Consider the following 27,347-nt stretch of genomic DNA (forward strand, 5'->3'; position numbering starts at 1 on the left):
AAATTTTGAATTTTAGTCATCCTCATCACTGTGTATAATTGTATGTAAGCAATTTTCTTTTTTAAAAGCATATGCTTTAAAATTAATTATTTATTTATTTTTAAAGTAACCTCTATGCCCAACATGGGGCTTGAACTCAGGACCCTGAGATCAAGAGTCACATACTCTAATGATTGAGCCAGCCAGGTGCCCCAGTGTAATTTTTGGTATAAATATTCATTAATTAGAAAAAAGCTTAAGAATCAGGAAAAATCAAAAGGGGTTAACAGTTTATTGTTAATTGTAGAGAGATTTGCAAAAATATGACCTCCAGAAAAATTCCCTCTATTTGCATTTGGATACATTTAATATAAACACTAAGTAGTCGACAGTGTTTAATTTATTCTGATATAAGGCAGATTTGACTTAAGTGTATCTTTATATGAGAGGGTAATGAGGTATAATGAGAAAAATACATAAGGATTCAGGACAATGAGTATTAAACTTTGCTTGTATCTAATTAAATAAATGGGGGCCAGCCATTATCACCTCTCTATTACTATGTTCTCTCTCCTGTAAAAACAGAATTATTTAGACACATAATCGTTCAAGGCCCTTCTTTCAATATTTTGTCATAGAATAGTATTTGTCCTCTTTTTTTTAGGACATTCATTTATCATGTATATATAATTCTAAATTATGCAACTACAAATCTTTCTGAATTAAAATGCAGATTGATTTTGCATGGCTACCAATGAGAGGAGCAGAAGTTCTATCCTTCCAATTGTAGCAGAACAGGCAGGTAAAATGATAAATTCACAGCCATTTTTTGTTTAACTGTAAGTTGGACTTAACTTTCTTAACATAACTGAGTTGCCAATAAACTAGCACAAGGGTGACTTACTGGGCTCCAGAGCTCAAAATGTTTCCATAGGCTGCCCATCTGTTACTTAATTTTAATGATGTCTATGTATTTAAATAGATAATAATAAACTCTCCTAGTGAAATTGAAAGTAGGTCTTGTGCTTTTGGTTTTCCTAAAGTTAAGTTTAAAGTTAGTAGAGTATGAGCTGTATAAAAAACCATGTTGATACCTTTTGTCCTCATTCATGGTCATAACAACTTCCATGCAAGTAAATCAGTAGATTAAAAACAGCAGTATAAATTTATTTTAGAATCTGAAACTCAAGTAGTGATTTCAGGACAAATAATTTTTTAAAGTTATTTTAAATTTGGGGCAGAAAATTAATGTTTCCTCTCTACAACTGAGAGGTCATGCATTTATAAAGCTATTCTACACCATATATTTGAAACACTAAAATAGTATAAACTGAAATGTCAATTATTTTCAGTGTTTAAAGAAAAGAAATAACTGTGATCCAATTTTTCTCATGAAGAACTTTATGACTAGCTTGTTAGTTTACATTTTAGACAGATTTTCCCCCAGTTTTATAGAAATAAATGACATATACCATTGTATAAGTTTAAGGTATACAGCATGATGGTTTGAGTTACAAATATTATAAAATGATTAACACAATAGGTTCAGCTAACACCCATGGATACATTTATTAAACGTCAACTGACAGCAAGGCAAATCAGTGGTTAGTTGCTTGGGATGTATAAAATAGGAAGTAATTGTAGTAAGTATGGTAGCTAACTGAGCTCTCTACACAGGGCGCTTTACATAAACTGTGAAATCAAAATTGTAACTTTGCACATAGTATATAACAGATTTATGTGTAACTTCCCATAAAGTATATATACAACATAATATGTGTACACTGCTACTATATATAGTACACATGCATTCAGTGAGGAGAGAGAGCAGGGAAGCACCCTTTCCTGGCACAGAACTCATCAACACTAAGCAAATGTTGGAAGTTAGTCAGAGAATAGAGAATATGAAGAAGCAGCAAATCCTTAGCAATTGTGCTTATGTCAGTTCATGGATTAGGATCAGCAAAATTCATTCTAACAATTTTCATACAAAAGTTAAATAGGTAACAGTGTCTTTTATATATTAAATAACTATAATGTATTTTTTTAATAAATTAATTTTTATTGGTGTTCAATTTACCAACATACAGAATAACACCCAGTGCTCATCCCGTCAAGTGTCCCCCTCAGTGCCCGTCACCCATTCACCCCCACCCCCCGCCCTCCTCCCCCTCCACCACCCCTAGTTCGTTTCCCAGAGTTAGGAGTCTTTATGTTCTGTGTCCCTTTCTGATATTTCCCACACATTTCTTCTCCCTTCCCTTATGTTCCCTTTCACTATTTTTAAAGTTATCAGTAATGAATTGGCTCAAATGGTAATCTTAATCTTTAGGAGACTGAGAGAGACCATTAAAATTTTACCCATCTTCTCTTTTAGCCAACTTATACAACTTCTTGATATGTTTGTGCTTATCTTTTCTAGAGTATAAAGACTAAAATTTGTGTAACAAGAAAATGAAATTTGAATACCCATTACATTGCTTAAAACCATTAGCATATGTATATAGGTATAACACATACACACCTATGATTTTAAACTTACTGAAGAAATTGAGTTCAACTTTAATAAATGACTTGAATAAAGTAGGTATTTGCCTAACTAACTGATAAGATTAGATTTCTGGACAATGAGATATATAGCAGAAGGAATAAGAAATTTTGACAGAAACAGAAATTTAGAGACAAAGGCCAGATTTCTCAGCATGTCACTGTCAAAATAAAGGAAACTGGATACTAAGCTTTAGATAGTACATGCTTTGGAAAGTGATATGGAATTTTGAGAAAGACATCATAAAGTTAACAGCACTAAAGAGATAATGTATATGAAAATACAAAGCCTATATATAGTTAGACACAACTCTAAATAACAATATTAGAGAAAGCAACCTTAGGAAGCTGAATCAAACAAGGAGCAAGTAAACACTGAATGAACTAAATTACTGCCTTCATCTGTTTCAGCTCCAACATGTCAAGAGTTTGGAGTGTGTCACTCCTATACTTATAGCAACAATAAAAAAGCTGGACAAACCGAAGAAAACAATGACTTATTTTAGACCCATCAGAAATCTGAGGTGTGACAGGGCAAATGTCTATTCTGAAATCTGGAGAGACAGGTGTATCCAGAGGGACACAGTCAATACATGCTTAGCTGGAGCAGAAGCCCCTAGAGATAAAAACTGGTAAGAGCACATAAAAGGTAATTTTGATGAGGCTAGAGGCTGAGTTTATACTAAGACTGAGAAACTCATTGGGAGCTTCAATCTTAGTGGGGGCCCCAAACTTCCATGGGTTCCTCTTGGAATCTCATCAGATTTTAATGGAGAAAAATCAAGAAAGATCTCCTTATTGTTCTGGCAGGAGAAGGGGAAGAGTAATCATGGTGAATAGATTCAGAGCTTTTCCTATAAAAATATATACTCTCCAGGGAAAAGATTTTGCAAGTGCCTTATTCTAGCTGGGTGAAGTGTGTTTCTTTTAATCAGATGGCTCTATCCTAGCTCTGTCATATAAATGGTGGGGGGCACAGTGGGGAACTCAGCTGAGGTCATGGCTTCAAGGTAATAGGAAGGCTACAGCTAGGGAAAAGAGTGAGAGTTTGGGGCAGGATCCAGGGGCTAAAGTGCTGCAGAAATAGTTGTAAAGATTACATCCCAGGGGAAAAAAATAAGTGAGCTTAAAAAAAGACCAAGAGAAACTTCTCAATCTGAAATGCACAGAGAAAAACATATTGAAAACTGGGGGTGTGGGGCAGGATACTACAACATACAAGAACTGTTGGACAAAACCAAAAAGTGTAACATGGTGACGCAGATAATTGGGATTCCAGAAGGAGAAGAAAGAGAAAATAGAACAGGAGATAATTTAAGTAACAGTGTTTGAGTATTTTCCAAAATAAATGATAAATATAGAACCAGAGATACAGGAAGCTCTAGGAACATAATGCAGAAAAAATATTTACATATGACCCCCCCCAAACAAAACATCAAAAAAACAAAAAACCTAGCTATTTTATATTTAAATTGCAGAAAAGCAAAGATGAAGAAGAAATTCTTAAGCCTCAAGAGTTGAAAATACCTATAGAAGAACAAGAATGAGATCATAGTGAAAATTTTGTTAGAAACCATGTAAGCAAGAAGAGCAGAGTGGGACAACTGGATATCCCTATGCAAAAAAAAAAAAAAAAAAAAAAAGAACCCAGACACAGACCTTACACCCTTCATAAAAATGATTTCAAAATGTATCAAAGACCCAAATATAAAATGCAAAACCAAAACTCTTAGAAGATAACACAAGCAAATATTTAGATGGCCTTGAGGATTCTGATACTTTTTTAATACAACATCAAAGGCACAATCCTTGAAAGAAATAATGGATAAACTGGACCTCCCTAAAATTAAAAACTCCTGCTATGCAAAAAGACAATGTCAAGAGAAAAAGAAGAGAAGCCACAAACTGGGAGAAAATATCCGATAAAGAAATTTTACCTAAAATATACAAAGAAATCTTAAAACTCAACAATAAGGAAACAACCGATCTCCTTTAAAAATGGGCTTACACCATGACACTCACCAAGGGAAATATATAGATGGCAAACAAATGTAGGAAAAGATGCTCCACATTATGTGTCATCAGGGAAATGAAAATTCAAACAATGATGAAATACCACTACATACCTATTAGAATGGTCAAAATAATTTTAGAAATTGATAAACTCGTGTCACTTGGGGGTACAGGTTAACAGTTCCACAACTACTACACAAGTGTACTAGACTTGAAAAAAATAACTAAAGATGGTGGTAGCAGATTCATCACTATTGGAGAGGAGATAAGCAAAGGGAGCATGCCAGAACGCTCCATGAGGTATTTGGTTTAACTTGTACTGCGTAAGAACTTATGTTTAGTTTAACATAGATACCAATTTTTATTGCTTAGAGAATATTTACAAATATGTGTATATGCACTGGTTAGTATACACATATATTCTGTGGCTGTCAGCTAAGAGGACCTAGAGGCACAACACCTCAGAAATAGTACCAAGCACACTTAGAACCAGATAGTCTTTTTAACACCGTTCTCCAATAACAGGAACTAGGGCTCTTTGGAGAAATGGCTGATTCTAGGTCTGGAGCAGGAAACAAGATGAGCCTGGGCCATCTTGTTGCACCAGAAAGTAAGGAAGCGCTAAATGCATGCACACACACACACGCGCACACACGCAGACACACACACAGAAACTCACCTAATGAGTGGGTTTGTCAAAGGGACACAGAAATCAACTAAAAGAACTCAGAATGGACAAAGCTGGACAATTTGAGCAATTTGATTATAAGTCAAAGCATGAAATAAATATCCATAGGACCGTACTAATTGTAATTAAATGACTGAGTAAATAAATAAACCAATGTGGAAGAACAGCAGGTACTACACCCTAAGGAGGTAGAAAGTAATACCCACCACTGCACTGTGGCTTGTGCATAGTGACTTCCTTTCAAAGATCACAATCTGGAAAACACACAAAAAAAGTAACTTTATAGTGGAGAAAACCTGACAAACACTGTCTTAACAAAGTGATTAAGGTCGACATTGACAGCGATAAGTCATGCTGATAGTATGTGCCCTTGATATGCTGTGACGAAAATGGAACTTTACAAAAATACATAACCCAATTCTAAACATGAGAAACACATCAGAACAATCCAAATTGAGGGACATTCTAGGAAATACCTGATCCATATTCCTTTAAATGCTCAAAGTTATAAAAAGCAAGGCAAATCTGAGAACTCTCAGAGCCAAGAGTAGCTTAAGGATACAGATGATGTCCTTGATCCAATCTTAGGCTCCTCTGAGTCCTGGGTGTCTGTCCATGTAGGGTCTGCATTGCCAAGTTATAACAAGGATTTTGTAGGAATGCCTGGGTGGCTCAGTTGGTTAAGCACCTGACTCTTGATCTTAGTTCAGGTCTTGCAGTGGATTCAAGTCCTGTGTTGGGCTCCATGTTGGGCATGGAGCCTACTTAGAAAAAAAAAAAAAGAATATTAAGTCAGTTAGAGGTAATCCCCCACCTTCAACATCTGATCTCCCTCAATATCTGATCTAATTCTTCATCCTCCAGGAATCATCTATTTAATCATCCTGACCTGCCTACCCTTTGGAACCTGAGGCCTTTTATCATCAGACTTCTCCATCCAGTCCCTGGCTGACTGCTTGGAGGACCTGAATTATCTATGTGGTTGCTGATGGGCCAAAAGATGAGGTATACTCCAAATATTACACACCAGTTCCATGTGAGCCTGCCACTGCTAAAGTGGTGGGTGGATATGTGAAGTCACAGATGAAGCAAGCGGTCCCTGAGTTTTTGAGACTTTGTCAGGGCCAGTGTCACCTATGTGGGCCAAGCTCCTCCCCAGCCATGTGCCTCCAAGCTTATTAGAACATGTACCCACAGAATTCTGACCCCATCCTTGACAACGATGTGGACTTTGATCTGGACGACACAATGGATGTACCACAGAGTGTGGAGGAGCTCTTAGGCTGACCTATAGACAGTCAGTGGATCCTTCACACATAGTCATGGACCCTTTGGTACCCCCAATCTCTACCTTAATCTTCTTTATCCCCACCAGAGGAGTTACTCTTGTGGATATTTTAATTCCAAAAAAAAAAAAAAAAGCCTATTAACCAGAATCCTCCCTTACCCCTGATGTTTCCTCTTAGAAATTTTCCATTCACTGACTTCTACCCTGCTCCTTGACTACAAATCCCCAATTGCCAGGCCATATTAAACCTAGTTCTGTATGGAGGACTCTTCTCCTATGACAATGGTTCCTGAATAAAATCTATTTTATTGTTTTAACTATTGCCAGGCTCTGGTTTTTCTTTGATAATGATCAAGTGTAATGTGGTAACATGAATAGGAACCTAGAACAGAAAAAGGACATTAGGTGAAAACTGAGGAAATATGATAAAGTATGGGCTTTGATCAATAGCAACTTATCAGCACTGGTTCATTACTTGTGATAAATATACTACACCAATATAAGCTACTATGTTTACTAATGTATATAGGAACTCTATATTATCCATGAAATTTTTCTGCAAATCTAAAACTATTCTAAAATTAAGTTTATTGAGAAAAACCAATGAATCTACCAAAAAGTAAAAAGAAAATAATGAATTTTAATGTTATGTAGATTTGGCTTCTAGCTCTTAATTCAAGTCTCCGTTTCTCCAGCCATAAATGTGTGTCATAATACATACATTTTTCACAAGGATTTACTATCATAACTTTTTGAGTATCTGCATATCATTATCAATGAATGGCAATAATTATCATTGCCATTTTTATTGTCTTGATTAAAAATGATTACAATTAGTGAAATCTAAACTCCTCATAAAAATTGATACATTAATTGCTAATATACTTTTCTTTTATCTTCCTAACAATTAAGTTGACTGATTTGATAGTATGTTCATTTTGGTAAGTCTACCCTGAAAAAAATAGGTTTGTCCGTAAATTATTTATGAAAGATACAACATAACTATAACTCCATGTTTTACTTTTCTGAATATCCTTGAGGAGTTAGAATCATACACTATTTTTCTTATGAAGTAAAGCTTTATGGAAAACAACTGGGAGAAAATATCCTAGAATGAGGAATAGAAAGGACTAATGCCGAGGCAGATGAGAGGCCAACAAAAAGAAAAATCACCAATTTCACATTTTTAAAATATAGTAGTACATGGAAGTTATTAGTTAGAATGAAGCAAAGCAATGGCAGCTATAATATTTTATTCCTTTAATACTTTATTGATTGTAAGCTTTCAGAAATGTGCAAGAGATTTTAGATGCATTGAACTACAATTTGAGTTGAAAATAAAAGCTTTTAAAAGTGAAAAACTCTGTTTCAAAATTATGTTCAATATTTGATTAATTAGCATTCTGGTGTCTCTTAACCCCATCTAAATGTCCTTCCTGCTATATTCCCTGTTTCACTGAAAGAGCCTCCCATCCACTAGTGCCCAAGTTGGAACACTTGTCCTCAACACTTGGCCATTCCATTTCTTTTTCCACCATATCTAATCTTACAGCAAGTGTTTTCCCTTCTATATATATTTTCTAAATCTTCACTATGCCAGATGGTAGCCAATAGCTACTTACGGTTATTGAGCAACTAAATGTGATCAAGGTAAACTGAAGAACTGAATTTTAAATGTTATGTGATTTTTCTCAATTTAAATTTCAATGTTTAAATGAAATTCATGGTTCTGTTCACTCTATTCCAACCTACACCATTGACAATTATCTGATACCAGCCTGGTGTCCTACAATTCAATGCAATTCTGATACTATCTCCCTGGAGATAACATCAGATCCCACAGGTTAAGTATCAGTTCCACAAGGCCACTCCCCACCTCACACACAGTTACACTTTGGAGGCCAGTTACAAGTCCAGGTTGTCATCTATGCTTCCAATCTACTGGGAGATGGAGATTCCCATGACCTCCTCCTGGGTTCAATTAATTTGCTAGAGCAGTCGACGGAACTAAGAAAATCATTTTCATACTAGATTGTAAGTTTAATATGTCTGGCTGTCAGGAACAGCCAGACGAAGAGATGCATGGAGTAAGCTGTGGGGAAATGGCATGGAGCTTTCATGTTCTCCAAACCTGCCACGTTCACAAATCTCCATGTATTCAGCAACCTGGGAACCTTCAAAATCCTGTCCTTTTGAGTTTTGAAGGAAACTTCATTACACAGGCATCATTTATTAAGTCTTTAGCCATTGGCAATCAATGCAACCTGCTGCCCACTCACCTCTCTGGAAATCAGGGTGATGGCACTGAAAATTCAACCCTCTAATCACAAGATTAGTTCTCCTGGCAACCAGCCCCATCCTTTGATTCGTCCAAAGTCATCTTATTAACATAACAAGAGGCAACTTTATAGCTCTTACCCCTTGGGAAATTTCAAGAGTTTTAGGAGTTCAGGTCCAAAAATGGGAATGAAGACCAAAAACATATTTCTTTTTATAAATCACAGTATTATAATATTGGAAAACTTTTAATTGCATTTTGAAGAAGTAGGTTATGTGAACAGTCTTTTCAAGTGTCTCATGAAATCTAAGTACTGATAAATATTTCTGATAAAAATTAGTGTCTGAATTGGTATGTGAGTTTGGAATACTCAGTAACAAAAATATATGTAAAATATCTCCTTAGGAATTGTTTTATATTGATTACTTGTGAAATGATTATATTTTAGGTTAAATACATTACTATTATTAAAAGTAATTTCACCTGTTTTTCCTTTTTTAATGTAGCTATAAGAAAATGTAAAATTACCTAAATAACTTGAATCGTATTTCTAGTGAATTGTGTATTCAAAATTACTCAATTGTATCCACTACTTCTTTTAATTCCTTGATCCTAATGAGAGGGAGAGGAATACACTACAAAAGTGCTGTTTTGGCATGTGGATTGTCCTGAGTTGAAGGCAATTAAGACCCGGCAGGAAAAGCTTTTTAACCTTCCCCTTAACAGCCTAAAAGAATTTAGATAGGGGGCCTGTACCAGAGAGCTATTGTCAGAGATAAATTTCTATAAAAGAAGGATTTATCTGCCTGTCATAGCAAGCATTTATTTACCAAACATTTACTCTTTTCATCTTCCTATGAATTGACTTCCTCCTCTTTGAACCCCTAGACCTTGACTCTTTTTCCTTAGCTCAGGATGGTATACATAGAAGCTTCAGTTGCTTGATGCCTTGAAGTCTCATAATATTTTTAATGGGGCTCCTATGCATATGAAATTAAATTTGTTTTCTACTGTTAATATGTTTTATGTCAATTTAATTATTAGATGAGCCAAAGAACCTGAGAGGAAGAAGGGAAGTTTTCCCTCCCTAAATAGGACATCATTATCTTAACCTTGAATTTTTACTCTAGCCTCTTAGTTTTTCTTTGTCTTTAATGTTAACCCCCCAACCCCACATCAATGTCTTCTCCCTCTCCTCTCTGCACTTCCTCCTTCATAGAGTTGAGAAAATCAAATTCTTTATCTCATAGCAGACACAAGTTTCCAATTTTGATTTATTTTATATAGTGATCTTTCTAACTAGGAGATCATATTACACTATTGATTAAAAAATTCATCTCAGAACTTCATAGCTAATGTCACTCATAATCTTTCGCGTATTCACCACAGCTGTCTCATTTCTAACACCAGCCTCTAATCCTCATTCTATACTACAACCAAATTGATTTTCTTGGTTTTATCAAATGTTCTATGCTTAAAAAAAAAGATTTATGTATTTATTATTTGAAAGAGAGACTGAGATCACAGTCGGGAGGGGCAGAGGGAGAGAGAGTATCTCAAGCTGACTCCCTGCTGAGCTCAGAGCCTGACGTGAGTCTCAATCCTATGACCCTGAGATGATGACCTGAGCCAAAATCAAGAGTTAGATGCCTAGCTAACTGAGCCACTTAGGTATCCCTGTGCTTTCTTTTGCATCTGGATATTTTTATGTGCTATTATTCCTTTTATATTGTTCATATTTTTACTACAATGCCAAAGCAATGACTGGCATAAAACACTCAAAAGAAAGTGAGTAAATGAATGAATGACTACTATAGTAGAAAGAAACTATTCTAGGAGTTCAGTTAACATATACATGTATTTCTTGGAGTAGAATATGGGTGATCTTTAAACCAATATTGTTTACAAAGATCAATAACTATATTAAATATCTTTAATATTGCAAGTTGTGATTGTAATGAGTCTCACGAAATCAAACTGCTGATCTTTTCCCTTCTAAAATGTTTACTTTTAAACTTTCAATTGTTACTTTGTAAAATATTCACAGCATAACATGGAAAATCTTCAAAATATTTTAGCAGTTTGCTTTAGAATCTAGGAGTGAAACAAAAATTGACTTCAAAGCAAATTAGCAGTTTTTCTCATCTATTCTCATCAAAGAAAGTGCGAGAGGATTTTAGGCCCTCTGAGAGTATATATTATAGTTCATTATGCAGAGAAAAAAGGTAAAAATGAATCCAGGAACAATTAATATGTAAAGTTAGTACTCCACAATACAGTATTACCACTACTATGTAGAAGTCTTTGTGAAAAGTAAAGGCATATTAAAATTAATATGTGCTATACATATATATTATTAGTAGAATTTTATTATTATATCATTGACACAATTCAAGTTTCTATGATCTGTTCCCAGGAACATAAGTAGAGATGTTCCTTCCTACTTTTCTAGGTTCCTCAGGGTCTTAAAGGTAATAAAAAAATAAGTGGTAGCATTAGAGTAAAGGGGTTAATTATGTTGCAAGTGAAAATACCAGGATTAAAAGTCATAAACAGTAGAAGCTGCTAAGATCAAGATAGTCTCAAGAGTATCTTTCCTCAATGGGTTGGTACTCCAGTTCTTCAACAGTTTTAGAATAATATGATTATAAAATAACAAAATTGAAAATAATTTTTTAGGTCATCCAGCACAATCTCTAACCTACTGCAATAGCCTCTCTACAATAATAGAAAATAATTGTGTCTGCTTTTGGATTTTCCTACTGATGTGACAATTCCTCTAGAAAAATTAAACAATTCTGTTTAGGGCCCTTCTAAAGGTCAGAAATTAGGCCCTGGTCTTGCCTTTTGAAAGTAAACAGAATAAATCTAATTTCTCTTACACATGATAGGGTTTTTTAAAATTAAATTTTGAGAATGCTTATACTACTCCACCCACAAAATCTATTTTCAGTATAAAGTGCCCTAATTCTTTCTAGGATATTTCAAAATACATGGTTTTTCACAGTCGCCATATATGTTAGCACTCATTTTCTGCACACACTTCAGTTTATCATCATTATGAAATGTGGCATCCAAGTGTCTGTATGTCCTGGGTAGTAGCAGACATTTATGTCTTTTGGTGTGGGTTATACATTTGGCATAAATCTGTTAAAATAGGATTTGTTTATAATTAGGTACAACTAATATTTAAAGGATACCTGTTTTGCACAAAATACTGTGCTATATTTCCAAGAGTATGTAAAAAGCCAAAAAGACTAAGATATCTACTTCAGGCTTTAGTTATTCATCATCTGATAGTAACGTACAACATGCTGAATTTTTGTACCAGAACTATAATTCAAACTTTATAGTTCAAAACCATACTTCTTATTTCATATAAAAGTTCACGTCATTAGTTCAGAATATATCTAGTGTGGTGACATACAAGTAAAACTTGAATCTTCCTTATCATATTAGCAAGTATTTGCTAGCTTTATGTCATTAACATGTTGCCAAGGTATACAATGCATATTAATTTTAGCTATGTGCTGGTTTGTTTGAAGCTACAATGAACATTACATTTTTTATAAAGATAAAAAAATACATAAAAAATTCAGTGGCATATTTTTTAAGAATAAGCTATGCTGATATTGAATTAATACTCTTGAGATGTGGAGTGTATTCACTATCTTGATGGAATTTATATATATATATATATATATATATATATATAATATTTTTATCATTGACAAGATTTAAATTTCAATGGTTTGATGTTGTGAACTGAGTTAGCATTTCTTCTCCCTTTTCTAAGTTATTCAGGTTCTGAAAAGTAATAAAAGCTGGGGCACCTGAGTGCCTCAGTCAGTTGAGTGTCTGACTCTTGATTTCAGCTCAAGTCATGATCTCAGGGTCATGAGATAGCACCCAGGTTGGGCTCCATGCTCAATGGGAAGTCTGTTTGCGATCCCCTCTCTCCCTCTCATTCTGCCTCTTCCCCCTGTGCTCTCCCCCCCAGATAAATATTTTTTTAAAAAGTAATAAAAGCCAAGAATTAGCATTAAAATAAAGGGGTTAATTATTATTAATCAATGTGTATGCATTTGTGTATATGTACAGCAGTTCTCCCCAGACTATCAGTCTAATAACAACCACAACAACCACGGTGGCTTATTGGGACTGCTATTCCAAATGAAAATCTTCTCACTCCCAGTAATAACTATTTTTAAATGTTAATGATCCTTCTATTTAAGAATACAGTTTGGAATTTTGCAAGTCTTTCAACAAACTTATATTCTCTCTATGGTTCCTCAAATATGATTAAAATCTATTGTATTTACCTAAAATTATCAAAATTTAATAAATGAATCCTCTGCTATGTGTAAGACATTATACCAGATAAATGCTTTCAGTATTTTCACATGCAATATATTTCATTCTGGAAACTTTAAGTAATTTAATTAGGCTGGATGCTTGTTCATATCTCTTTATGTACCATGGGTTTCAAATTGCACTTAGGATAGTTACTTTTCATGTTTTCTGATTATTCTTCATATTTTCTAATCCCAATGTACTTTAATCTCTTTGAAGGAAGGAAGTGGCATATGGTAGGTGCTCAGCAATTATTTCTTATTTAATTATTGACACTGAAATAATTTTACTTTCTCCATGTGTAGGTGCCAATGTGTTTTTTTTTATCCTCTTGCTTCTCATTATTTCTCTCTAGTACTGTCTATTTTGTTCTTTTTTCTTTGCTGTATATGAATCAAGAACCGTAGAATATGAAAAGCTAATGGTAAAGGTTTAGATTAAAGCTAAATTAAATTTATTTCTATTTTAAAATTTTAAGTATGTTTTTAATGACATATTTATTTCTGTATGGATATTTATGAGCATAGAATTGTTTATCAGTTTTACTGGCCACTTTTATGTGTACTTTTCTAAGATTTAATTTGTCAAAAAAATTTTTTTTGCCTTCACATAATTTATTGGTGAACTGGTATGGGCTATTCATTTCACTTGATAAATAATTATTCTCTACTATATACTAAGGATGATTCAAGGTTCTAGAAATAAGTAATAAACAAAATTCCTGCTTCATGGGACTTACGTTCAAACTGGAGAATAAATCAACCTTTTACCCTTCAACATTATATGTATGTTAGAGGGAATAAGTAACTGGGAAAAAAAAACAGAAAAGACAGTAGGAAAATAGTTCAAAGGGTGGGGAACATAGTGGTGCTCTTTTATAGGATGGTTAGGAAAGACTTATCTAATAAGATGATGTGTAAGCAGAGACCTCATCCTCATGGATGAGCCATATGGATTAAGAATTTTCCAGAAAACAGGAAAAGCAAAGATCCTCCACTGGAAAGCATTTGGAGAGCTTAGAAAAAACTGAAGAAATTAGTGAGGTATTGCACAGTGACTGGAAAGTAGTAGGAGGTCAGATTCGGTCAAAAATAGGTGATCTTTTAGGTCATGTTGAGAATTTTGGGTTTTCCTCTATGTGATTTTGAAGATCATTTGAGGATTGTGAAGAGAATGGCATGGTTTGCTTATGTTTTCAAACAATCCATCTGAGTATATAATAGACAAGATGGAGTGTAAGGATGAAGTGAGTCAGGTTGTGTGCTATTCATTATCTTGCAAGGGGGATGATGATGGCTTTGAAAAATGTTGAATTGTATCTAAGACTTGTGCTCCTGAAAAGAAGCAACAGTTAAGAAATCCTTTCATTTGTTTGTGTTCTGGAAAATAGAAAACTACAAAAGACCACCTTGTCCTCCTATAACTCCAATAAGACTCAACCAGGACTCCCTTGTTAATTGCCTCTATATAATGCCATTTCTTTGACATTATTCCTCACTAATGACTGTCCTAGTTATTGAATTAGCCTTAAATAAATCATCTCCTTAATTGTCCAGTACCTTTAGTTCTTCACAGATTGGAGGGTATGTAGTGATTTGAATGGCAAAATGAATTTTCAAAGTATTGCTCGGAAAATTGGCAAATAGATTTGCTGTGAAACATTTGAAAAAGAGAGAAGTCAAAAATGGCTTCAAAGAATTTGGCTTGAGTAAGGGAAGAAGACAAATAAATCTAAGGAGGATCGTGAGAGGAACTGTTTGGAAGTGGTTGAATATTTCAATCTGAAGACATTAAGGGTAGAGATGGGACTGAAGGTATTAAAAATTGAAGTCACCAGCCTGTTAAAACGTTTAGACTAATAGATACAGATACTGTTACCCAAAGCAGGGCTTCTCGAGTTTCAGCACATGAAAGAACCACTGGGAGAGATTATTAAACACTCTACTACAGATTCTGATTCTGTAAATTTTGGGTGGACCTGAGAAGTCTGCACTTCTCACCAGTTCTTAAGTAATGTTGATGCTGGACCATATAAGGACTGTGTTTAGAAAATGAGTACAGCTTGGAAAGGAAGAGATACTAAGACTTAAAGAGGTGACATGTCAATGTCTAGAGGTTGGAAGCAAAGAGACCTGAAAAAGAGCATTCAGGGATTTGAGAGAAGAACCAAAGAGTGGTGCCATGGAAGCCAAATAGGAAAGTCAAGAAGAAAGAAGGACTGGGGTGTGTCCAAGCTACTGATTGATTGAATAAAATAAGGACAGAAATTTTATTATTTGATTTGGCAAAGCAATGCTCTAGTCATACAGTTAAGCAATGTTTGATACCCTTATTAGATAATATTAGTTCTTGATCTTTTCTGATTTTATTAGGCAATGTCAATTGCTAATTTCACCTATATTTTTTTTGTTTCTTACATCACTAATTGACATATATATGACATGTATATCTCCCTCTCAACACACACACACACCCCTCTAAATGATACTCTGAATGAACAAATCCTATCTTCTAATCACAAGAGTTTAAGTAGTTTTAGTGACGTACATTATATAGTGTAGGAAAACTTTAGTCCTTCTTCTGTGTTTCACCTTCAATCTCAGACTCCTACTATTCTCACAACACTTCTGCCACAAGATGTGTGGGTTTTTTTCCCCCACACCAAGGAATTCTGCAATACCAGCTGGGTTTCCTACAACTTAATTATGACACTATCTGCTTATAGTTAGATCCCACAGGTTAAGGGCTCAGTTCCACAAGATTGCTACTCCCCAGGAAAAGCTTTAAATGCTAATCACAAGTCTAGGTTGTCACCCATGCTTTTGAGTGATTGGCTATAAATTAGAAGTTCCATCACTTCCTCCTTGGGTTTAATTAATTTGCAAAGTTTAGGAAAAAAGAAAAAAATTATTGCTTATCAGTTTATTATCATTAAAGGATACGGATGGAATCCAGAGGGAAGGCATGTGTAGAGCAAAGTATGTCAGAAGAGGCAGGGAGGATCCATACCCTCTGAGAGTCTTGTCACTCTCCCATGCTCTCTGAAGAATGGGATTGGAGCTGAAAATACTAAACTTCTTTTTCTTTTCTTTCTTTCTTTCTTTCTTTCTTTCTTTCTTTCTTTCTTTCTTTCTTTCTTCTTTCTTTCTTTCTTTCTTTCTTTCTTTCTTTCTTTCTTTCTTTCTTTCTTTCCTTTCCTTTTTTTAATTATAAGCCTCTAATCATGCCTTAGTCTTTTTGGTAACCAGCCCCCATCCAGGAACCCATGAAGACGTATCACATTAGAATGAAATACACTGGCATTGACCTTGAGATTTCTAGTGAGTTAGGGATTCTTTGTCAGGAACTGGGGTCAATGACCAAATATTAGGAAAAGGATGTTCCCAGTATGCTTATTCTCACCTGGTTAAGAATTGTGCTGTTTTGATACACAGTTTCTATTATGCAACATAAACCTCTATTATCTAATGACTCATTTTCCTTTTTAAGACAGCCACAAATTAAAATGCTTATTGTGTATGGAAGTCAAAATACATATGATCCTGAACCACAGGCCTTAAGCAAATGCTGATTTTTCTAAAGAAAGTAGGTCCCATTATGATTTTGTGTGTTGTTTAATCTCATTCTCAGAGAAAATTGTTTTTAATCTACAGTAATTAATATATGTAAATAATACATATAATGAATGCCTTAATGAAACAAATAATTCTCTAATTTAATATATTTCTATTATTAATTTGAAGTTGCATGAAGTAACATCTTATATATGTAAGGAAGAAAGATCATAATAATAAGACAAATGAAAGATGGAAAGTCAAAATAGTATAGATATAATTAATTCAATTAAAAATAAACAATTTTCCCTTAGCCAAAATGTGAGGAAAAATGAAATAAAGAGAATCCATGGAGGTACCAGGGAATAGCATGATGTTTTTAGTTTTTCCCAATAATTTTCCTAAAACCACCCTAAATAAACATATTTGAAGTAAAAGTAAATACTTGCTCTGCATAAGCTACCTTGCTTAAATCTTATCACTGACCTTTCAATGAGAATGAAGATTTTAATCGCCAAAATGTAACAGATATGGAACCTCTACTGAATGGAATAAGATTGTAGAGAGGGCAACATTGTCCTTTTCAAGGAATGCCAGTTGAATATTCTCAAGAAAGCATTCTGGTGAAGTGAACTTTTTACTGTTATACCAAGGCAGCTATGGCATAATAGCTGGGGATCTCGAATAAGAAACAATAAGGCTTGAATAACTCAGCAATTCACTAACTGAAAAAATAATATGATAACGTGGTATGTCACAGACACTAGTATCATACAGATCTGGGAATGATATTTGATTCTCCTACATACTAGATTGTGAAAGGGGACATACTCTTTAAATTATTGGAGCTTCCATTTTTCATATATGTTTTAGTGTACTAGGGCTGTCATAACAAAATATTACAGAGTTACTTGCTTAATCAACATAAATTTGTTTTCTCACAGTTATGGTGTCTGGATGTTCATGATCAAGGTTCCAGCTGATTTGGTTCCTTGCTATGGCTCCCCTTCTGGTTTGCAGATGATGGATTGTTGCTGTGTCTTCAGGTAGCCCTTCCTCTGTGACACCAGCAAGAGAGCTCTGGTCCTTTACAAGGGCAGCAATCTTATTACATCGGGGCCCTACTCTATGACTTCATTTAACTTAGTTACCTCCTTATAATTTTAACTCAAAATATAGTCACACTGAAAGTTAGGGCTTCAACACATAAGTTTTGGGAGAATACAATTCAGTCCTAACAATCTTCAAAGAAAAAAAAGAAAATGAATGCAGGTTCACCACTGCCCATTCTTTACCCACTGTTTTGCCTTGACCAAATTTTAGTCAGGTTTCTTTTTTACCTACAGACCCCTGAACTCTGCTTGGCCCCAAAGTGAAACATGCCTACCTTGTCAGCTTCTCCTGGGAATCAGCTGATTGCAGGAAAACCTTTTTCCTATCAGACCCTACTGGTCATTTTTAGTTTCCCCACCAAAGATTCTGCTTATATGTGCCAGTCCCTATATGAGAACCCCCCCTAAAAAAAAAAAAACTACACCTTGTTCTGTTTCAGTTTGAGATGGTCACAGATTTCTGAGGTTAGAGCAGTCTCCCCATTGCAATATTTAGTTTTTTTTAATTAATCTCTCTCTCTCTCTCTCTCTCTCTCTCTCTCTCTCTCAGTCCAGATTTGTCCAATTTAACAAAGATTAAAGGTCATTTCACTGACTTATTTTGAGGTTTCCAAGCCATCTGGCATAGTATCTAGTACATCGCAGGTGACTAGTTATGTGTTCCTGGGCATTTGGCTTACTTATTAAAGTCTGTGTAGTTTGACAAATAATAATTTGAAACAGATGTATAAAGTTTGCTCTATTTCTAATATTCTCTCAAATCAATAGGCAGGCTTTGGAATTTTGTGTCGTAAGAGGTTACATTCCAAAGACTTGATGGAAAATTATCATACTTAAAATTTGTAGTTGCATTCCAATGTATGAAGTCAAATAACATCAAAATTTCCTAGGGCAACAAATACACATACGGAATTTAAATGTATGATTTTATTACTTTGACTTCTAAGGCCTGTCAAAAAAAATCTTTACCATATGCACAATGATGAATATGAAATGAATGAATAATACATTCCTAAAGTGTCATTACACTGATTTTTTTTGGCACGCGCAAAGCTCCTGGTTTATCTTAGGAGAACTTGCTATAAAGTAGTAGGAGGAAGGAGGTAATGAACTCATATTTATGAAGTGCTCATTACTGATGTGCTGTCTGATGATTTAATTACAGTACATCATTTACCTTTGGGGCAGGTGCCATTATCTCCATTTATAGATCTAGGAATTAAGGATCAGAGAAGTCAAGTTCTTTGCTCGGGGTCACACAGTTGTTAGAAAGACTACTCAGGAAATAATCAGAGTTCTATTTATATACCCCATAAAGAGTTATCTTTTTACTATAATATCCTGTATACCAATGAAAGAATAATTCATATCCCAACAGGCAAAAATGAAAAGGCTTGTGCTTTAGGAAATGAAGAGGTGAGACAGGAAAAAGAAACTTTTAGGAAATAGAGAGCATTTGCACTGCATTATGATAATAGAAATGGAGTTTTATGTAGCTTGAAACAATTGATATTGCATTTTTATTAGTACAAATAACCATAAATGAAAGTTAAATAACGGAGAGCCCACTTCAAAATATTCATGATGTAGTCTCTATGATTAATCTCACACAGAGACCACTGTGTTACTTTTTAAAGTTAAAATGTGTGAAATTTAAATTCATATGTTAATATGATCAAAATTATTTTGCATAATTAGGACAAAGCTTTCATGTCTTTGTGTTGACCATGAAACCTTCAATATTTTTATTTATTTATTTATTCATGAGAAACACACACACACACACAGAGAGAGAGAGAGAGAGAGAGAGAGAGAGAGAGTCAAAGGGAGAAGCAGGCTCCATGCAGGGAGCCTGATGTGGGACTTGAACCCAGGTCTCCAGGATCAGGCCCTGGGCTGAAGGCGGCGCTAAACTGCTGGGCCACCGGGGCTGCCCCGAAACCTTCAATATTAAAAAAGAAGGAAAATCACACTCAAACTTGATCTAAATTAAAGGGGCACAAAAAACTTTAGCAAGAAAGAAATCATAAATTTAATAAATAAAATAAAAAGTAACTTTTTTACACGGGGGGAATAATGCTTAGAAAATTTAAATATAAGCTTGATATTTTATAGAATGATTCATTTAATGTTGTCAAATATAAACAGTTTTGTGCTTTTGCTAATTAACTGATTAATTCAATTTTGGATGTATAGTCCTTCATAATGACATACTGTCCTTGAGATGTAGGTTAAATTATACATGAATTTTAAAATTTTAACACAGCTTCCCTTATATACTAAGCAGTATGATTAAATTAAAATGGAGCTTTTGTCACCTATATCTTCAGTCTATGGACCTGTCACTAACCTTCATTATTAAAAAAAAGAAGAAGTAGTAGAAGGAGGAGGAGTAGAATCGATAATTTATTTTACGCTCTTCAAAAGGAACAGATATCTATCAAAATACGATTTATTTTATTCCCCCAAATAACATTTAAAAATCTTGACGTTATTTAAAAAGTAGTTTATGAAATATTTCCTGAAAGTAAGTTAAACTGGAGAGATTTACCTTTTTGTAGTATATGCCCACTCTTGCCTGAGCAGAATAAATGGTAACTTGGATATTCTTATAGTATTGCATATCATTTAAAATTCAAACATTTTCTCATTGTCTTATAAGCAATGTATTATGATGATTATGATTATAATTGCAATGATCTTGCTTCTAACTCATACTGTTATTTTATGATTTTACACCAGATTCCTCTCTTAAGCCAAGTAAATAATAAAGATGCTGTGAATGTAGAATTCCCTCCCTTATATTTCTTGCCTTTTTCTTTAAACCTCTTCCCACATTAATTTCCTCCTTTTGCTTCCTTGTTGTCCATCTTCTAATGGGATAATATCAATAGGCTCTTTTGAGTTTGCCAGCTACTAAATCACCCTCTATAAGTAGTATCTCAAGCATCCCTTTTCCTTTTGTGTATCACATCCATGTGGATCCCTGGAGGCTCAGTTAAGACTTATTCTTTTTGAAGCACAGTAAGAATATTATCTGAAAGCCAAAGTGCATCAAACTCAACTGATAATAAAGCGAAAGGATTTCAACTTTCCTTACTTGCATAGCAACTTAGTAACCTAACGTCAGTGATTACATGTCTAAATAACATTCACATACAGCAAGCTACTTGACAGCAGAAAGAAATAATACATAAATATTTCAGTACCTTGGAGTAAACTCAACTTATAACAGTAAGTTGTGCCTGTTTAAAATCTTTCCCAAATGTATCATTTTCAATTCTTCCCCCAAGCCTGGCTATATCTACAATGGTTTAATGAAGTAGAGTTACCCATCGAATTTCATCTATGTCAAGGGAATCTAAGCATTTCAATTATAATAGGATGTTTCTCTTCTTGATAACTGAATTTTATTCCTTGAGACAAAACATTTGCCACTACCTCTGTGTCTGCTTGCAAAGAAACACAGAGACGTATTATGAATATACATGATGCACAGTGATTTTAAAGAAAACAGGAAAGGGCTATATGCTCTTGAAAACTAGCTTTATATCGCATAAACAAACATTTTTAAACCTTCAAAAATAAATGATAAAAACATGATATAAATGGAGAATAAGGTACCTTATTAAGAGAAGGACATTCACAGAAGAAGTATTTTTTTCCCCACTGATAAACCTTGCCACAGGTAGCTCTAGCTATACATGGGAGGTAACACATGTAAAGTACCTAGTATAGGGCCAGTTCCTTCAGATATGCTAATAACTGGCAGCTATTCTCTGAACTGATGATCAGTTGGTAATGCTGTTTTTTTTTAATTTTATTTATTTATTCATGAGAGACACACTCACACAGACACACACACAGAGATAGAGAGAGAGAGAAAGAGGCAGAGACACAGGCAGAGGGAGAAGCAGGCTCCATGCAGGGAGCCTGACGACCCAGGATCGAGGCCCTGGGGTGAAGGCGGCGCTAAACCGCTGAGCCACCTGGGTTGCCTGGTAATGCTGATTTAAAGTCAGACAGATTGGTTCCACATTTTTAAAATGTGTTTACACAGAAAAATTTGTGTCTACTATGTAATATACATAATTAGATAATGATTTGTGACAATGGGTACTAATTAATATAATACAATATATAAATAAAGATAAAAGAATAAAAACTTTCTCTCAAAGAAGATTTATGCAAGGATTACTTTCTTTTTTCTGTATTATATTTTCTTATTTTTATTAAAATACACAATCACTTAATTATATTTCTTATAAATATAATTAGGAAAAACAAGTAAATCTCTTTAAAACACAGTCTAAGTTCATAAATATCTGTCTCAAAATAGACATACATGCTGTTACTTGATGTACTTTTTCTACATTTCTAAAGAGTGTTGACTAATGAAAAGCAATGAAATAAGTATTCAGAGGTCAGGAACACTTTAGTTCATAGCACTGCTGTTCAAATACTTAGATTGTCTTTAATTCAAATTAATTATTAGATCATCAATGCTTTTGAGTGCTGTACACTTTAAAGGTTTTGCTGATACCAATGTATTCAGTGAAGAAGAAAGCATATATATATATATTTTACATTTTCTGAATATCACCTTTAAAGTCACCTTCTTAAAATATAGCTACTATTTGAGTATAGGGGAAATTTGAATGCTGTTTCTTTACATTTTAATAAATAAGAACTCACATGTCTAATTTACTTTGATGCACAAAATATTAAGTCAGGGCACACAGAGCTTGTTTTGTGGCCACAGCAGTAAGTCATTTCACTTGTGGTACGCTTGTGGATTTGTTACAGTTGGTAGAATGAATTAAAAAGATCAAACTTGAAACACTGTGTTGGGAGCACATGACACGGTTTCTTACGACAGATTTTAAAGGTGGAGAAGAATCTACTAAGGAGGAGTACCAAGATATTGGATGCTGACTAGTTAGATGCTGGACACTGTATTAATAAGGGCCAATCTTGAACATATTTTTTAACCTTTGAATAATACTCAGGGCTACCATCCTCCAGGCTGATGTGAGTCCTTCACAATAGCTCCTGTCTTGGTGAAGAAAGAGCAGGGACAATTACAGATCTCAGTACTCTTTGGCAGTGAACACCCCTGAATTGCTGGTAGTGTCTTAATTCATGCACTCTTGTAGCTAGGATGCTAATATTCAAATTCTGACTCTACTTTTATTGGCTATTTAACATTGGGCAACTCGGCCAACCTCTGAAAACATCATTTTTCTTGCATATAACTAGGGATGATGAGAATGCTTTCCACAATGGATTGTGTGAGATAAAAAAGGGAAGAAAGATAAGTTTTGGCATAGTAGTGCTAAATGAATGTTAATGATTATTTTAGTCTATAGAAAAATGCCACGTCCATGATGATGCTATTTGCAGGGGCTCATGCAATAAAATGGTTATAATATTATGAATTGTGTTCTATAGTAATATTATCACCACATCTTATTGCATGAGTCCCTGCAAATAGCATGGGCATAGACATGGCATTTTTCTACAGACAAAAATAATCATTAACATTAATTATTTAATATAAAGTATGTAAATGTTTTCCACTAATTGACAGATGTGAGAAGGTATATAGAATAAAAATTCTGTGGTTTTAATTTTAAAAAGAGAGTGGAGTTTGAGCCTCTTTCAGTCTCACTATGAGGGCCAGGGTTGGAAGATGTGCTCCATTTTCCGTAGAGGGAGCCAGTGATCTTTCAGATCATATCTCTAGTTAAGCATGTAGGTAATAAAACCTCACTAATACGCACTGTATTATGAGGATATGGAAAATATAGCTCCACAAGTTAAATCACCGAGTACTGGGGGGAAGTCACTAAAGAGGGCAATTATAATATCTCAAGGACTTAAACTCAGTAACCCTGGAATTTTATCAATGGCTTTCTGGTCTGAACAATAAGCTTCCTCTCAGTGATCAAAGAGATAAATGAATTTGAGAAAAATATGGTATTTTAAAATAATTTTATTTTAAATTAATTTGAACTGAGAAAATATGCTGCTATTACATATATGTGGATTTGGTGGTGAGTTTGAGAAAATAATCAAGAGGTTAGAATGTTCCAGTGTTCAAGAGTTTTACTTAATAAGTTTTGTATGTGTGGGTAAAAAATAGGTTATGCTTCAGATGGAACAAAGTTAAATTTCTGGGATGGTGTTATAATCATGCTCAGACTATTGACAGGGGGAAGTTACAATGATCTATAAGGCAAATGTAAAATTACCAGGATTTTTGTGATTTCCAAGAGATAGCTATTGGAAATATTTAATTTTTAATAACAAGCATGGCACTTGATTAATGTACTATAATATAATCTAAGGATAATATTTGCTTACATGATAATAATTATTCAATTATAAGATATAAGTAATTATTTTAAGGTTGACAAAAGGATATATGCCTCAATTATGACTTCTTCCTGGGAGAACTAATTTACATGGGTAAACCAAACTAATAAAATAGTAAAAATGATACATTACATAATCTCTGGAATTCATGAAATCAAAAGCTCATAGAAAAAAATCACGTTTTCCTTTACAGAAATATTGGCACCTTAATAGTTATTTCTGCTCTGAGCAGTAAATAAGTTTTTTCTACAGGTACAATGAAACTGATAGGAAAAGAGGATTAGTTATTCAGATATTTTCAAAACATTTTTAGCAATTGTTCTAAGTCTTCATTATAATCTTCTCTTTAGCCCCCCCCCAAAATGAATACAACAAAGTATTTTCTCTTTTCTTTTATTTCTTTCCTTTTTTTTTTTGTAACTTGTTTTGGCCTATTACTACAATAATTTCAATATTCAGTAGCAAGTTTTAAAAAATCACAATACTGGTAAGAACATTGTAAGATAAACATTAAGTAAATGTATTTATTACTTCTGTCTTCTGGTCCCTCCCTATGCTTTATCATTTGAGAATGCACTTCAAATTTCTCTCCACACAACCATTTCCACTCACTTATCATGCAATCATATATTTAGCAATATTTACTGAACATTAAGTAGGTGTCAATCACTGTGCCAGAATAAGCATAAAACATACCCTCTTTGAGCTTGGAACCATGTCCTTATTAAATAAAAGCTGCTGGACTTAATATGCTAAGTATAAAACCAAAAGTTGTTAAGATGAATTCTCTAGCAAAAAATATAAGATGACATGAAACTTATATTGTAAGGCAAATAAAGGATTTATATAGATTATACATTATTTAGTCATATTCGAATTTTTTTTTATTTTAAAGATTTTGTTTATTTTGACAGAGAGGGAGCACAAGCAAGAAGAGTGGCAGGGGCAGAGGGAGAATTAAACTCCCTGCTTGATCTCAGGACCATGGGATCATGACCTGAGTTGAAGACAATTTAACCAACTGAGAAACCCAGGTACCCCCATATTTGAGAATGTTATAGCTTATTATAAGAAAAAATATTTGAAGAATTTCTAGGATTCTTTAAAAGGCAATTTTGTATGACTTATGGAACCGGCAAGTAATTTAGCAAAATAAACTTTTACTGCTATAAACACTGCTCTGGGCTAATTCTGTCCTAAATCATGGCAACATACAATTACAAGGACTTTCATGGATTAAAAAACATTTGGAGTGAATAGAACAGCACCTGGCATACATAACAGATTTGTTTCAATGCATTGAAAATTTCATTTTACTTCATTACTTAATCTTCTGCTGTGCTGGTTGGCTTTGATAAAGTGAAAATTAGCCCTTCTGACAGCTAGAGTGTCAGGAGGAATTGAGACATGTAAGAAAAACCACAACTTTTCAAAATGGACTACATTATAACTTATAAAACAGATGAACTGTTTCAAACCAAACCAGGACGTTCCTCACAGACTAAGCTTATTAAATTCATTAGATGCATGTGTTCCAAGAAAATCTTACAGTAACTCCTCATAGACTCCTGTTCTAAAGACAAGTCTACTGTTCTCAAAAACTCTAGTTTGTAATTTCTTACAATCGCTGACAAGATCAATTTATGACTAAATTCTGTCCCCCAAATCGTATTTTTTTTCCAAACTTTATTAGTACATTTTCCAGAGTGTACATTTGGGATGCCCCAGAATTTTCCATACCGTGGGATTTTTCTTGGAATAGCATGTTCTAAACCTAACTATTAATCTGTATGTTCCTGTTAGTCGCTCGCTGCCTGGTGGGTATATACAGCTTATTTAACTGCAAATGTTTTGGTTTTTAGTCTTTACACATGCTAACAATGAAATCTGATATCAGAAATATACAACAGGGCATTTTATAGGCTTGCCCTCATGTAATCTAAAAATAAAGGTTTGAATTGGATTAAAGTTAGGTCCAAAATCAACAGCAGAATTTGTAGGTCTCCCTACAGCTTGAACAATAATATGTCTCACCATCGATCTGCTTCTTTTGGTGCCTGGGACTTTTGCTTTCAAATTGTGTTCTTTATTCTTTGTATCTTTCATATTAAAGAAATACCATGGCAGCTTAAAATCTTTGGAAGACTTTCTCTATGTTTTTAAATAAATTATTTGTTTTGAAAATCTTCTTCAAAGAAAAGTTGAAAGTTGTACAGAGTCCCTTATAGCCTATAGATTTTTCCCAACGTTAATGTATTATGTAATATTGGAACATCTGTCAAAACTGGAATATTATCATTAGTATATTACTATTGACTAAACTATAACTTTACCAAGGTTGCCACTAAAATCCTTTTGCTGTTCCATAATCCAATCCAGGATATCATATTACATTTAGTCATCATGTTTCTGAGCTTTATCTGTTCTGCTACAGAACAGTCTTTCTGCTCAGTGTTTACTTGTTTCTCATGGTTTTGACAGGTATGAAAAACACTGGTCAGGTATTTAGAATGTTCCCCAGTTGGGTTTGCCTGATGTTTTTCTCATGAAACCTCATGGTATCAATACGACTCATTTCTGGAGATGATAACCTGGACCACTTGAGGAAGTAGTGTTTGCCAGATGCCTTCACCTCACTATTTCACCCTTCACATACTCTAGCGTTTGGAAGTAAGTCATTAGGTTCAACCCACAATCAAGAGGAGGAGAATTAAGCTCCACCTCTTAGGAAGGAGGAAGTGACTGCGTATAGTATTTAGATTTTTTCTCTAACAAAGATTTTTCTTTCTTCTCTAGTTATTTATTCAATCAGTGTCATTTTAGACTCGCTTATACTTATTTCATAATTTGAGTTATAATCCAATGTTACATCATTTAAATTATTACTCAAATATTTTCTGCTTGTCCATTGAGAGTGTTTTCAGGTGATCCCTGTGTGTTCCCATTCCTTCCTCTTCTTCCCCTCACCTTGTACTTCCTTAACTTTCTGGCATTACATTATGTTCCAGGCTCTTGTATTTTCCCTACCCTGGCCCTAGAATCAGCTATTTCTTCAAGGATACCTGACTCCTTTTTAATTGAAAACAGTATTTAGAAAATAAAATCCAAAAATTGGCTTCCTGTATTTTGATATCTTTTGATAACTTACCATAGTACA

This window comes from Nyctereutes procyonoides, unplaced genomic scaffold (genome assembly GCF_905146905.1).
Source record: "Nyctereutes procyonoides isolate TBG_1078 unplaced genomic scaffold, NYPRO_anot_genome, whole genome shotgun sequence".
Taxonomy (NCBI): Eukaryota; Metazoa; Chordata; class Mammalia; order Carnivora; family Canidae; genus Nyctereutes; species Nyctereutes procyonoides.